Genomic DNA, 14,388 nt, shown 5'->3' with positions numbered 1-14,388 from the left:
ATAGAAGTAGTCATTAGGAACATTAGGTAGGAGCCTCTGCAAAGACTTCGCTAGAGTTGCCCTCTGCCAGCAGCCTGTTAAGGGTGAGGCACTGAAGGCTAAGAAGCAGCACTGTAGTTCTTTAGTTATGAAGACTCTATTGCTGTGGCCATCCCTTTGAGAAAGTTCCAATCGGAACAGGTGTCAAAGATATAGATAGACAGAATAACCTGTTACTATAACAAAAATTGATGTATTAAAAAAGGCAATAAACCAGTATTAGAACAAAATAAATCACTTTACAGCACTTTGTACAGTACTAAAATTGTAATCTGCAAAAGCCCTGGCAATCTCTGATTACTTGGCATGCACCAGGATGTGTGTGCATACATCCACATGAGTAAAGGCATGGTACATGTAAAGTCTGCAACGAAAGTTAAGGCATGAGCTGAAAATAAGAAATTTTCTATGGGCAAGTGCCGTAAAAAAAAATGCAATCAACACAACATAATTAATATTTTGTTATATTCTATTCAACTTGATGCAGTCCTGTAGCCTGCTGGAACACCATCAGCAAGATTCTTGAGTAGTTCAGGGGAAAGGCTGCCCCACTGCTGCTTAATTGCTGCCTCAAGCTTTGGAACAGAAGATATATCCATATCATGTACTGGTTGCTCCACAATGTACCACAAGTCTACAAAAATAATTCAACCCACTATCATTCAGCCCATGTAACAGACCTAGCAGTGTGGCAGGAAGCCCCATTCTGCATGAATATTTTTGCATTTGCACCTTCAATTGAATCAGGTAAATGGACAGTAAGTAAATTTCACATTACCAAATCACCAACACCACAGAAGCTGAAACAGCCCGAAACCATATGGGAAGCAAAATGTTTTAATGTCTTTTCTGTGTAATGTGGAAGGTGCAGGTCCAAGAGGGGTGGCCTGTACACCCTCCCTTTCGTGTTTCCAGTCACAGTAACTATTGACTCATCACCCCAAAATATGGTTCTTCACATTTCCTGGTTCTTAACACCATATTTCTTGCAAAATTTCATTTGTCTACACCTCTAAGTGGCAGTCAGTAGAGGTTTACATCAGGCATGAAAATTACAAATTCCCAAGTTACTATGAAGTGAGACATGTGCAAGCAAGTTACAGTTCTTCTGCTTGATTTCATGTGCTGTGAGGGATGGGCAGGCCTAAACTTGTCTTGCAATCCCTTTATGGGTCCTACAAAATTGAGATGAGAAGACAGTAAAACAGGCTTCCCCTATTCTTTAAATGCTTCACCAACCTCTGAAAACTTAGCAGGCATACATCCATCTACTCAACAATATATTTCATATCATTCGCTACTATGTATAAAGCTAAACTGCTGCATTGTAACTCTCCTGGACATTGAGGAATGACACTAAAGCAGACAAATATGGAGAAAAAACAAAAATACCCAACAAGCAGAGAGAAACAAAACAGACAGGTGCTTCACAGTTTCTAAACACAACTGATGACTATGGTGCAATATCACATTACTGCCAAACATATGACTAGTGCTGTCTTTGCATGACTTAACAAATCACACTGGCCGAGGTCTCTATGAGAGACATGACACTATTTCCACTATAACTTAAGTCAATGGCCCTCTCTCCCCTTAAATTCTGGCACAGACTGTAGACAAGGTTAAGAAGACAGAACAACATGAGTGTAAAACACTCTCCCCAAAAAACACAAACAGTAATCACCAATATATGTATTTCAGTGTTTGGAGAGACCCATAATGAGGTGTCAAAATCAATGAAAATCATGTGATTGAATTCTTTCCAGTTAGTTAGACTCTAGTACAATTGCAAGATCACTTTAAAAGACATTCAATTGTCAGGAAAAAATTCTTGAACTGACATTGAGTTTCACAGAAGACAGACACTGCCAACTAAAGCAATCTATGTAAAAATCTAGAAAAGATAAACCACTTTTATAAGTTTGATATCTTAGTTTGTCTTTTATAGAATCAATGTTACTGTTATATGGAATTTTATAAAGTGTGGTATTGTGGCTTGCTTAACACCTTCCAAAACTATCTTCCAATTTTAATTCAAATGTTGGTAGAAGGGTCATGAGGGAAATGTGGTGACAAATACTGATAACATAATACTGCAAAATGTAGTCATCAGAGAATATGCAAGTTGTATGATTGCAAAACCTCCTCAATAATGTTCACATTCTTATAAAAAAAAGATATAAAGTACTTTATTCATCTCTGCCATGTTTTTTTTCATTGGGATGGGAATGCAAAGAAAGAGTTCACATGTCTAAAGAGACAAAAAAATCTGACCCTGTACATGAGAAACCCCATAAGAATTAACTTGAGCCCTAAATTTAAGTAGCCATCTGAACTCATCCAATGTATTTATAAAACTCACATTAAGCTGGATTAAAATATTATGATGTCTGGCACCAATCAATGGAATGAATAAGAAATATAATAAATATTTCTACACTCCTTCCTCCAGTTTGCTTACAATTTGCAAGATTTCTATGAAATGTTATGAATGCATCATTTACAGTTATATAATGATTTTGAGTGATTTTATCCCCCATAACTCCCCTATACTTCAAAAACCATGTCCACTTCATGAATACATAAAACTGATGGAGCTACACCTAAAACCCCTCCTTCCTAAATCATCATCTCTACAATTATAAAGATGTACTGGAAGAAATCTTGGCTGATTTCTACTATAATCCACATAGCTGGCGTGTGTTTCTAGAAAGTTACCATAATCTAACCTAACCCTTATTAAATTGATATCTGTGTGTAAAACAGTTCTATTAATTCAAACTCAGCTAAAGACACCACTTTCGTGGTTAAATTTGTTGCCTAGTATTGTAAAGAATTAGTCTCTTATAATTCTAAAACATTATTAACATCCATACTAGAGGACACAAAATCTCTGTAACGTATGCCTTAGGGACACAGATTTTAATCTATTATAACTAACAAAAATTATATTACACTATTGATTTCACTTTGTTGCTACTATAAATTTGGAGAGGCTCATATACATATCTTTTCTTTATATTTGCTCATATTATTGGGAATAAAAGCAAAATCAAAAGACCTGACAACCTATTACACTCCAATTAAACAATGTTCAAAAAAAGGAAAAAACTCTCAACATGAAATGTAAACGTCCGAATCTATTCCAAGTGAAATCCTTTACGATTTTCCTTCATGCATGTGAATAACCAACAGCATGACATCTAAATCACACTTTCGTCCAACAATCATGATGTCATTACCTTCAGAACTCCAAGCCGTAGCGAAATACGGGTCAGTTCTTCAAGGTTCTCCTTTCAGGAGCCGATAAATGAAAAATCTCTCAACACAACACTGGCACAATGGCGGCGTCGGCAAAACAAACTACTCTTTCTGCTACTAAGCTATGGTGAGTATAAATGTTTTGTGTATCCTGTCGTTACCCATCTCATTTTTCACTTCATTTTACCATATGAGTGGGAAAAAAAGTGTACCGAAAACACAATGGAGACGGCACACATCACTGGGTTAAGCCAATGTGTAACAAGTAACCCGAATATAAAATGAGAGAACACCTGTTTGGTGGAGTTTGATTTACAATTTACAATGAGTTTCTCTTTCCTGTACAGAACAGGCTAACTCTGGTCAAGTCGGCCAAAACTTCGAATCAGATTTAGCATGCATGATGAATACACTTAAAAATATATCCAAATGCTGAAGAGGCTGACAATGAGTCCCGTTACATGTTACTTAACAAATTTCATAAGTTTCATCCAAAGATTATTATAGTCTTTGGTCTCATTTAACACCGGGATGTTAGCAGGGACCTGAAGTGGTGTAGTGTTTAACGTCGCTAATTATGATTCAGTCCCGTACCCACCACAGTCCGAATCAAGGGGGCTGCATTCGGCCCACAACCAACTTAGGTGTTCATCCTCCCCTTGGGACTAGTAGATAAGTGGGTACCTCGCTTAGCCTGGTATATGTGATTGCTATTGAGATAGTTTTACACGTGTTTAGTGGGTGTTCTGGTTGGTTTGTGGGAGTGGTATAGCTGAGAAAGGGGCAAGGAAACATGTTAAACAACAATAGAGGAAAGTGACTGGTTCTCAGTGAATGTAGGTTTGCGGCAGGGGTGTGTGATGTCTCCATGGTTGTTTAATTTGTTTATGGACAGGGTTGTTAGGGAGGTGAATGCAAGAGTTTTGGAAAGAGGGGCAAGTATGAAGTCTGTTGGGGATGAGAGAGCTTGGGAAGTGAGTCAGTTGTTGTTCGCTGATGATACAGCGCTGGTGGCTGATTCATGTGAGAAACTGCAGAAGCTGGTGACTGAGTTTGGTAAAGTGTGTGAAAGAAGAAAGTTAAGAGTAAATGTGAATAAGAGCAAGGTTATTAGGTACAGTAGGGTTGAGGGTCAAGTCAATTGGGAGGTGAGTTTGAATGGAGAAAAACTGGAGGAAGTGAAGTGTTTTAGATATCTGGGAGTGGATCTGGCAGCGGATGGAACCATGGAAGCGGAAGTGGATCATAGGGTGGGGGAGGGGGCGAAAATTCTGGGAGCCTTGAAGAATGTGTGGAAGTCGAGAACATTATCTCGGAAAGCAAAAATGGGTATGTTTGAAGGAATACAATGTTGTATGGTTGCGAGGCGTGGGCTATGGATAGAGTTGTGCGCAGGAGGATGGATGTGCTGGAAATGAGATGTTTGAGGACAATGTGTGGTGTGAGGTGGTTTGATCAAGTAAGTAACGTAAGGGTGAGAGAGATGTGTGGAAATAAAAAGAGCGTGGTTGAGAGAGCAGAAGAGGGTGTTTTGAAATGGTTTGGGCACATGGAGAGAATGAGTGAGGAAAGATTGACCAAGAGGATATATGTGTCGGAGGTGGAGGGAACGAGGAGAAGAGGGAGACCAAATTGGAGGTGGAAAGATGGAGTGAAAAAGATTTTGTGTGATCGGGACCTGAACATGCAGGAGGGTGAAAGGAGGGCAAGGAATAGAGTGAATTGGAGCGGTGTGGTGTACCGGGGTTGACGTGCTGTCAGTGGATTGAATCGGGGCATGTGAAGCGTCTGGGGTAAACCATGGAAAGCTGTGTAGGTATGTATATTTGCGTGTGTGGACGTATGTATATACATGTGTATGGGGGTGGGTCGGGCCATTTCTTTCGTCTGTTTCCTTGCGCTACCTCGCAAACGCGGGAGACAGCGACAAAGCAAAAAAAAAAAAAAATATATATATATATACATAAATGCCCATACATGCACATATACATACATATACATTTCAACGTATACATACATATACATACACAGACATATACATATTTACTTAATTGCTGTTTCCTGCATCAGCAAGGTAGTGGCAGGAAATGGACAAAGAATGGCCCAGCCACTTGCACTGCACACACACAGGAAGGATGGAAGGATGGAGTGAAAAAGATTTTGAGCGATCGGGGCCTGAACATACAGGAGGGTGAAAGGCGTGCAAGGAATAGAGTGAATTGGAACGATGTAGTAAACCAGGGTCGACGTGCTGTCAATGGATTGAACCAGGACTTGTGAAGCGTCTGGGGTAAACCATGGAAAGTTTTGTGGGGCCTGGATGTTGAAAGGGAGCTGTGGTTTCGGTGTATTAGACATGACAGCTAGAGACTGGGTGTAAATGAATGTGGGCTTTGTTGCCTTTTCCTAGCACTACCTCGGGTGCGCGTGTGAGGGTGGGGAGGGGGTGCGTTCACCTCCCTAACAACCCCATCCATAAGCAAATCAAAAGACCTGACAACCTATTACACTCCAATTAAACAATGTTCAAAAAAAGGAAAAAACTCTCAACATGAAATGTAAACGTCCGAATCTATTCCAAGTGAAATCCTTTACGATTTTCCTTCATGCATGTGAATAACCAACAGCATGACATCTAAATCACACTTTCGTCCAACAATCATGATGTCATTACCTTCAGAACTCCAAGCCGTAGCGAAATACGGGTCAGTTCTTCAAGGTTCTCCTTTCAGGAGCCGATAAATGAAAAATCTCTCAACACAACACTGGCACAATGGCGGCGTCGGCAAAACAAACTACTCTTTCTGCTACTAAGCTATGGTGAGTATAAATGTTTTGTGTATCCTGTCGTTACCCATCTCATTTTTCACTTCATTTTACCATATGAGTGGGAAAAAAAGTGTACCGAAAACACAATGGAGACGGCACACATCACTGGGTTAAGCCAATGTGTAACAAGTAACCCGAATATAAAATGAGAGAACACCTGTTTGGTGGAGTTTGATTTACAATTTACAATGAGTTTCTCTTTCCTGTACAGAACAGGCTAACTCTGGTCAAGTCGGCCAAAACTTCGAATCAGATTTAGCATGCATGATGAATACACTTAAAAATATATCCAAATGCTGAAGAGGCTGACAATGAGTCCCGTTACATGTTACTTAACAAATTTCATAAGTTTCATCCAAAGATTATTATAGTCTTTGGTCTCATTTAACACCGGGATGTTAGCAGGGACCTGAAGTGGTGTAGTGTTTAACGTCGCTAATTATGATTCAGTCCCGTACCCACCACAGTCCGAATCAAGGGGGCTGCATTCGGCCCACAACCAACTTAGGTGTTCATCCTCCCCTTGGGACTAGTAGATAAGTGGGTACCTCGCTTAGCCTGGTATATGTGATTGCTATTGAGATAGTTTTACACGTGTTTAGTGGGTGTTCTGGTTGGTTTGTGGGAGTGGTATAGCTGAGAAAGGGGCAAGGAAACATGTTAAACAACAATAGAGGAAAGTGACTGGTTCTCAGTGAATGTAGGTTTGCGGCAGGGGTGTGTGATGTCTCCATGGTTGTTTAATTTGTTTATGGACAGGGTTGTTAGGGAGGTGAATGCAAGAGTTTTGGAAAGAGGGGCAAGTATGAAGTCTGTTGGGGATGAGAGAGCTTGGGAAGTGAGTCAGTTGTTGTTCGCTGATGATACAGCGCTGGTGGCTGATTCATGTGAGAAACTGCAGAAGCTGGTGACTGAGTTTGGTAAAGTGTGTGAAAGAAGAAAGTTAAGAGTAAATGTGAATAAGAGCAAGGTTATTAGGTACAGTAGGGTTGAGGGTCAAGTCAATTGGGAGGTGAGTTTGAATGGAGAAAAACTGGAGGAAGTGAAGTGTTTTAGATATCTGGGAGTGGATCTGGCAGCGGATGGAACCATGGAAGCGGAAGTGGATCATAGGGTGGGGGAGGGGGCGAAAATTCTGGGAGCCTTGAAGAATGTGTGGAAGTCGAGAACATTATCTCGGAAAGCAAAAATGGGTATGTTTGAAGGAATACAATGTTGTATGGTTGCGAGGCGTGGGCTATGGATAGAGTTGTGCGCAGGAGGATGGATGTGCTGGAAATGAGATGTTTGAGGACAATGTGTGGTGTGAGGTGGTTTGATCGAGTAAGTAACGTAAGGGTGAGAGAGATGTGTGGAAATAAAAAGAGCGTGGTTGAGAGAGCAGAAGAGGGTGTTTTGAAATGGTTTGGGCACATGGAGAGAATGAGTGAGGAAAGATTGACCAAGAGGATATATGTGTCGGAGGTGGAGGGAACGAGGAGAAGAGGGAGACCAAATTGGAGGTGGAAAGATGGAGTGAAAAAGATTTTGAGCGATCGGGGCCTGAACATACAGGAGGGTGAAAGGCGTGCAAGGAATAGAGTGAATTGGAACGATGTAGTAAACCAGGGTCGACGTGCTGTCAATGGATTGAACCAGGACTTGTGAAGCGTCTGGGGTAAACCATGGAAAGTTTTGTGGGCCTGGATGTTGAAAGGGAGCTGTGGTTTCGGTGTATTAGACATGACAGCTAGAGACTGGGTGTAAATGAATGTGGGCTTTGTTGCCTTTTCCTAGCACTACCTCGGGTGCGCGTGTGAGGGTGGGGGAGGGGGTGCGTTCACCTCCCTAACAACCCCATCCATAAGCAAATCAAAAGACCTGACAACCTATTACACTCCAATTAAACAATGTTCAAAAAAAGGAAAAAACTCTCAACATGAAATGTAAACGTCCGAATCTATTCCAAGTGAAATCCTTTACGATTTTCCTTCATGCATGTGAATAACCAACAGCATGACATCTAAATCACACTTTCGTCCAACAATCATGATGTCATTACCTTCAGAACTCCAAGCCGTAGCGAAATACGGGTCAGTTCTTCAAGGTTCTCCTTTCAGGAGCCGATAAATGAAAAATCTCTCAACACAACACTGGCACAATGGCGGCGTCGGCAAAACAAACTACTCTTTCTGCTACTAAGCTATGGTGAGTATAAATGTTTTGTGTATCCTGTCGTTACCCATCTCATTTTTCACTTCATTTTACCATATGAGTGGGAAAAAAAGTGTACCGAAAACACAATGGAGACGGCACACATCACTGGGTTAAGCCAATGTGTAACAAGTAACCCGAATATAAAATGAGAGAACACCTGTTTGGTGGAGTTTGATTTACAATTAACAATGAGTTTCTCTTTCCTGTACAGAATAGGCTAACTCTGGTCAAGTCGGCCAAAACTTCGAATCAGATTTAGCATGCATGATGAATACACTTAAAAATATATCCAAATGCTGAAGAGGCTGACAATGAGTCCTGTTACATGTTACTTAACAAATTTCATAAGTTTCATCCAAAGATTATTATAGTCTTTGGTCTCATTTAACACCGGGATGTTAGCAGGGACCTGAAGTGGTGTAGTGTTTAACGTCGCTAATTATAATTCAGTCCCGTACCCACCACAGTCCGAATCAAGGGGGCTGCATTCGGCCCACAACCAACTTAGGTGTTCATCCTCCCCTTGGGACTAGTAGATAAGTGGGTACCTCGCTTAGCCTGGTATATGTGATTGCTATTGAGATAGTTTTACACGTGTTTAGTGGGTGTTCTGGTTGGTTTGTGGGAGTGGTATAGCTGAGAAAGGGGCAAGGAAACATGTTAAACAACAATAGAGGAAAGTGACTGGTTCTCAGTGAATGTAGGTTTGCGGCAGGGGTGTGTGATGTCTCCATGGTTGTTTAATTTGTTTATGGACAGGGTTGTTAGGGAGGTGAATGCAAGAGTTTTGGAAAGAGGGGCAAGTATGAAGTCTGTTGGGGATGAGAGAGCTTGGGAAGTGAGTCAGTTGTTGTTCGCTGATGATACAGCGCTGGTGGCTGATTCATGTGAGAAACTGCAGAAGCTGGTGACTGAGTTTGGTAAAGTGTGTGAAAGAAGAAAGTTAAGAGTAAATGTGAATAAGAGCAAGGTTATTAGGTACAGTAGGGTTGAGGGTCAAGTCAATTGGGAGGTGAGTTTGAATGGAGAAAAACTGGAGGAAGTGAAGTGTTTTAGATATCTGGGAGTGGATCTGGCAGCGGATGGAACCATGGAAGCGGAAGTGGATCATAGGGTGGGGGAGGGGGCGAAAATTCTGGGAGCCTTGAAGAATGTGTGGAAGTCGAGAACATTATCTCGGAAAGCAAAAATGGGTATGTTTGAAGGAATAGTGGTTCCAACAATGTTGTATGGTTGCGAGGCGTGGGCTATGGATAGAGTTGTGCGCAGGAGGATGGATGTGCTGGAAATGAGATGTTTGAGGACAATGTGTGGTGTGAGGTGGTTTGATCGAGTAAGTAACGTAAGGGTAAGAGAGATGTGTGGAAATAAAAAGAGCGTGGTTGAGAGAGCAGAAGAGGGTGTTTTGAAATGGTTTGGGCACATGGAGAGAATGAGTGAGGAAAGATTGACCAAGAGGATATATGTGTCGGAGGTGGAGGGAACGAGGAGAAGAGGGAGACCAAATTGGAGGTGGAAGGATGGAGTGAAAAAGATTTTGAGCGATCGGGGCCTGAACATACAGGAGGGTGAAAGGCGTGCAAGGAATAGAGTGAATTGGAACGATGTAGTAAACCAGGGTCGACGTGCTGTCAATGGATTGAACCAGGACTTGTGAAGCGTCTGGGGTAAACCATGGAAAGTTTTGTGGGGCCTGGATGTTGAAAGGGAGCTGTGGTTTCGGTGTATTAGACATGACAGCTAGAGACTGGGTGTAAATGAATGTGGGCTTTGTTGCCTTTTCCTAGCACTACCTCGGGTGCGCGTGTGAGGGTGGGGAGGGGGTGCGTTCACCTCCCTAACAACCCCATCCATAAGCAAATCAAACAACCATGGAGACATCATGCACCCTTGCTGCGACTAAAAGGGAAGGGAGCGGGGGGCTGGAAATCCTCCCCTCTCGTTTTTAGTTTTCCTCATGAAGGAACAGAGGAGGGGGCCAAGTGGGGATGTTCCCTCAAAGGCTCAGTCCTCTGTTATTAACGCTAACTCGCTAATGCGGGAAATGGCGAATAGTTTAAAAGAAAAGGAAAAATATATATATATATATATATATATATATATATATATATATATATATATATTATATATATATATATACATAAATGCCCATACTTGCACACACACACACACATATATATATATATATATATATACATATACATACCAACATATACGTACAAAACATACACATACACAGACATATACATATATACATATTCATATTTGCTTACCTTCATCCATTCCTGGCACTACCCTCCCTCCCCATGGAGATAAAAAAAGAAATCACTAACCCCCCCTTAGGGATGTGGAATAAAATAGCTACCCATCGACAGGGTGGCAGAGAATCCTTTTCTGCTGTCCTGTTACTTTCTGAGAATGATTACAGGATGGAGAAAAGCGAGGAATTTTCCTCCAAGGCACAGTCACCTGTCCCTGAGGCTCCCTCACAAAGGTGAGAGACAGATAATAGGTATGACATACACCCATCAGGAGGTACTCTTCTCTGGCATGTGAAACTTACACTTTTTTATACATTCTGGACACTAGTCATCTCTCAAACATTACAAACACCAATTCATCACGTCAGAAGACCCTTCATGCCCAAGGAACAATTCCCATGATAAAAACACTGAACACTTACTCCTTAACTGTCCTGCACTCACCTTACATGGCCACACACATAAATTCACAATATTTCTCTGTCTGTTGTCATGCCGGGTGGACATGGTCAGCTAACAAGAGCCCTAAAGAAGGGTATCCTGTAGGCAGGAAAGTAGTTCTGGAAGAATATTTATCTACTTTTTTTTTCATACCTGTTTGCAGTTCCCTGCTTTAACAAGGTAGCAATAAGAACAGATAAATGAGCCTTAGAGGAAAAATCCTCTGTATCCTTTCACTGTTCCTACTTTTTTTTTTTTTTATCAGTACACAGGTGCTTGTCCATATACTTGTGAGGTAGCATCAGGAATACACAAAAAATGGCTTCTTTGCATAACTCCACTCTAAAGCTGTCAAATATAAATCACTGGAACCACAGCCCACTATCCAACAGTCATGTACCAAAAACTATTCCATGGTTTACCCTAAGTGCATCATATGCCATGTTAAAGCACATTTCCCATCCCCATCAACCACACTGGTTCAATTCATTTTCTCCTGAACATGTTGCTCATTCTCCCAAATGTTCACATTAGGATCCCATAGAGCCCATTGCTCACCATCCTTCTATTTCCTTCTTGGTCTCCAACTTCCCCTTCCTCTTTGCACTTCTGGTATGTAGTTCCTCTGTCAGTCTTTCTTTGCTCTTCCTCTCCAGGAGTCTGAATCATTTAAACACAACCTAGTCAGCTCTCTCAATCAGACTGCACTCACTACACCATCTTACCCTGTTATTCCTGACAAGATCAACCTACCTCAATCCATATTCCTCCAGAATTTCCTTTGCAGCAAGTCCATCACCTTCTATTCTTTTGCATTTACAGCCTAATAATCACATCCAAAGAATACTTCTGGGAGTTCTTTACATTCAAACACACCCATCTTTTTCCTAAGAGATATAAATATCTTTCTCCATACCTAAAATCTTTGCCCTCTCTCATACACTATGACTCACCTTAGCCTCCATGGTGCTATCTTCTGCCAAGTTCAATTTCAGGTACCGAAAGCACTCCACTTCCTCCAGGTCTTCCCCGTTTAGATTTACTCCTAAATCATCTTATCTAATCTCACTGCAGCATCTCTTTACCTTTTGTTCATATTTGCTCTCAACCTCCTTTCACACTTTCTCAAACTCTTGTCACCAGTTCTGGAGTTACTTTTATGTCTGCTATCATATTTCTTTAAAAAATAAAGAAGTGTAAAATGCATTTAGTGATGAGCCATGTATTCTGGGGAAACTTTAACAACCACTTTCCCTGATTCACTAAAAGTCCTTACATCTAACTCAAATTTCTTCAGAATTCTCTGCCTCCTGTTTGGTTTCTAGAGTTGCATCCTTTTCATCTTCAAAACTGATAGCTTCCTTTCACTTTCCTCCTTCAGCTTCAACAATTTTTCCTCTTGGTTACCACTACAGAGAAAGAAATTAGATTCATTAATGAAGAATTCCTGATCCACGGGAATTAGATATACTTCTTGAAAATGTACTGGCAAGGACCCTCTACAGCCTCATATTCATGAAGAGGCAGCAGCATACGCTTCTATCTCTACATCTCCAATGCCTGTTCCTTTTGGGAACTCCCTCAAGGGGGTGGCCATTGCAAAAGTCTCCATTACTGGTGAACTCCTACACTGCTTCTAAGCCTTCAGTGCCTCACCCTTAACAGGCCATTGGCAGAGGTCACCTCTTAAGTAACATTTTCAGAGGCTCCTACCTAATGTTTCTACCTACTACTACCTAATGTACATGCCTAATGTTCCAACATACTATCTCTACCTAATATTCCTGGCAAATAGTTCTACCTACTATTTCTATCTATGGGTCCAACCATTTTGCCAAAACACAAAAATACAGGAATTTCAAGATTAATGGAAAGTGTTTTTCTTTTTACATCAAAGATTGTGTTAACAGAATGCAGAAAACAAAAATTAGAAGTAAGTCTGGCAAATGCTCAACTGTAATTATGAGAATAAGTATCATGTAAGCATCTAGCAAATTCCACAACTCAGTCATGCTCAATGTTGTCAGATTTATGCTTGTCATAAAGTAGAATTTTTTAATGTTTTGTATAATTTTGCATGAAATCTGCAGTCATTTTTCTATTATGATTCATTCAAAACTAACTTAATCACAAAGGTGACAGTAATCATCTGAGGAGAGTCCTAAGAGTGTGTGCATCAGCCTACCAGCCAGCCAGGAAAGCAATCTCTTTTTATTCTTCTCTGGTTGTTGTTTAGCCCAACTTTTAGTGCTTCCCAATCTTATCTACATATTACACTTTCAGAAAAAAAATGAAAAATATTGTAACTAAATATTATTTATTGCTACATCAAGAGTGCATGGTAAATAATTAATAAAATTCAAGACAATTGTTATAAAATGAAAAAGAATATTTTGTCTTATAATCCATGCCTTAAATCATTATTACATCCTCCTTATTATCCAATCTCTTCTAACACACTCCTAAGATGAAAACAACTGACTACAGCAACTCTTTACACTAAAACAGACGCACAATATCCAGGTCTTCACCACCTCACTCATCACCACCCACCTCACACAGCTCCAGAATAAAAGTACTGACCTAAAAAAAAAAAAAAAGCAAGTTCTTGATTAAATCACACAAAAACTGAATCAGAGTACATTATTAAGAAAAATATTGTAACACAAATATAGATGGTACAGTAGTGTACAGTTCAGAAAGATTTCAGTCCAGGGAGGTACGACACATGTTACCCAGAGAATGATATGGTAAACTGTATTCTTTAAATTCTTTTTTCTACACATTTTCTTCATTATTTTCTTAACTAATGTATGAACTAATGGTTATCTACATATTCAGATAGAAATAAAAGAAAAACTTACCCAGCACCAAGGTTCACATCACTAGTTTTTATAACTCACAGCTTTAACTAACCGAATGATATGGTAAATCATATTTTTTAAAATTCTTATATGCAATTCTCTTCAGTAGATTTATGACTCACACCCAAAAAATCAATAACACAGAGAAAAATACCAAGAAATATACTGTAACAGAAATATGGGCTGTGCAACAGCTTAAAACATTTCCAGTTTAGAGAGGGAAGGGCAGAGAAGTTGTTTCATAATTCAAAATGTATACTTTACCCAGTGTATAACAATGGTAAAGTGTATTCTTTTTACACAGAGAGAAAGAGTACTAGAAGGAGAGTAATGGAAGAATACATGGAATGGTGTATGCAAGGAAAGTATGTACGGACAGGGATAAGCAGACTCTGGCTATGGTCACCCACTTGTTGGGAGTTCCTGGAGCAATCCATTGACAGCACGTCGACACCGGTATACCACATCGTTCCAATTCACTCTATTCCATGCACGAC

At 40.4% G+C, this 14,388-nt stretch overlaps 2 protein-coding genes across 8 annotated transcripts in view; both read right to left on the bottom strand.

Annotated features, from left to right (window-relative positions):
• The window catches only part of LOC139759964 (uncharacterized), a 117,168-nt gene extending 113,754 nt beyond the window's left edge, over positions 1-3,414 (bottom strand). For 4 of the 5 annotated variants that reach the window (XM_071682669.1, XM_071682671.1, XM_071682670.1 and 1 more), the window contains exon 1: positions 3,282-3,414. The gene's annotated coding sequence lies outside the window, so the exon portion shown is untranslated. The remainder of the gene's footprint in view (positions 1-3,281) is intronic. The other variant, XM_071682673.1, reaches the window with a different exon arrangement.
• Positions 3,415-11,842: 8,428 nt separating this feature from the next.
• The window catches only part of LOC139759962 (uncharacterized), a 73,448-nt gene continuing 70,902 nt past the window's right edge, over positions 11,843-14,388 (bottom strand). For 2 of the 3 annotated variants that reach the window (XM_071682668.1, XM_071682666.1), the window contains exon 18: positions 11,843-12,436. The gene's annotated coding sequence lies outside the window, so the exon portion shown is untranslated. Of the gene's footprint in view, positions 12,437-13,327; positions 13,611-14,388 lie in introns of those variants that run through there. The other variant, XM_071682667.1, reaches the window with a different exon arrangement.

The sequence above is a fragment of the Panulirus ornatus genome, chromosome 34, assembly GCF_036320965.1.
Source record: "Panulirus ornatus isolate Po-2019 chromosome 34, ASM3632096v1, whole genome shotgun sequence".
NCBI classification, from domain to species: Eukaryota; Metazoa; Arthropoda; class Malacostraca; order Decapoda; family Palinuridae; genus Panulirus; species Panulirus ornatus.
This window is presented reverse-complemented; position numbering and strand designations above follow the sequence as displayed.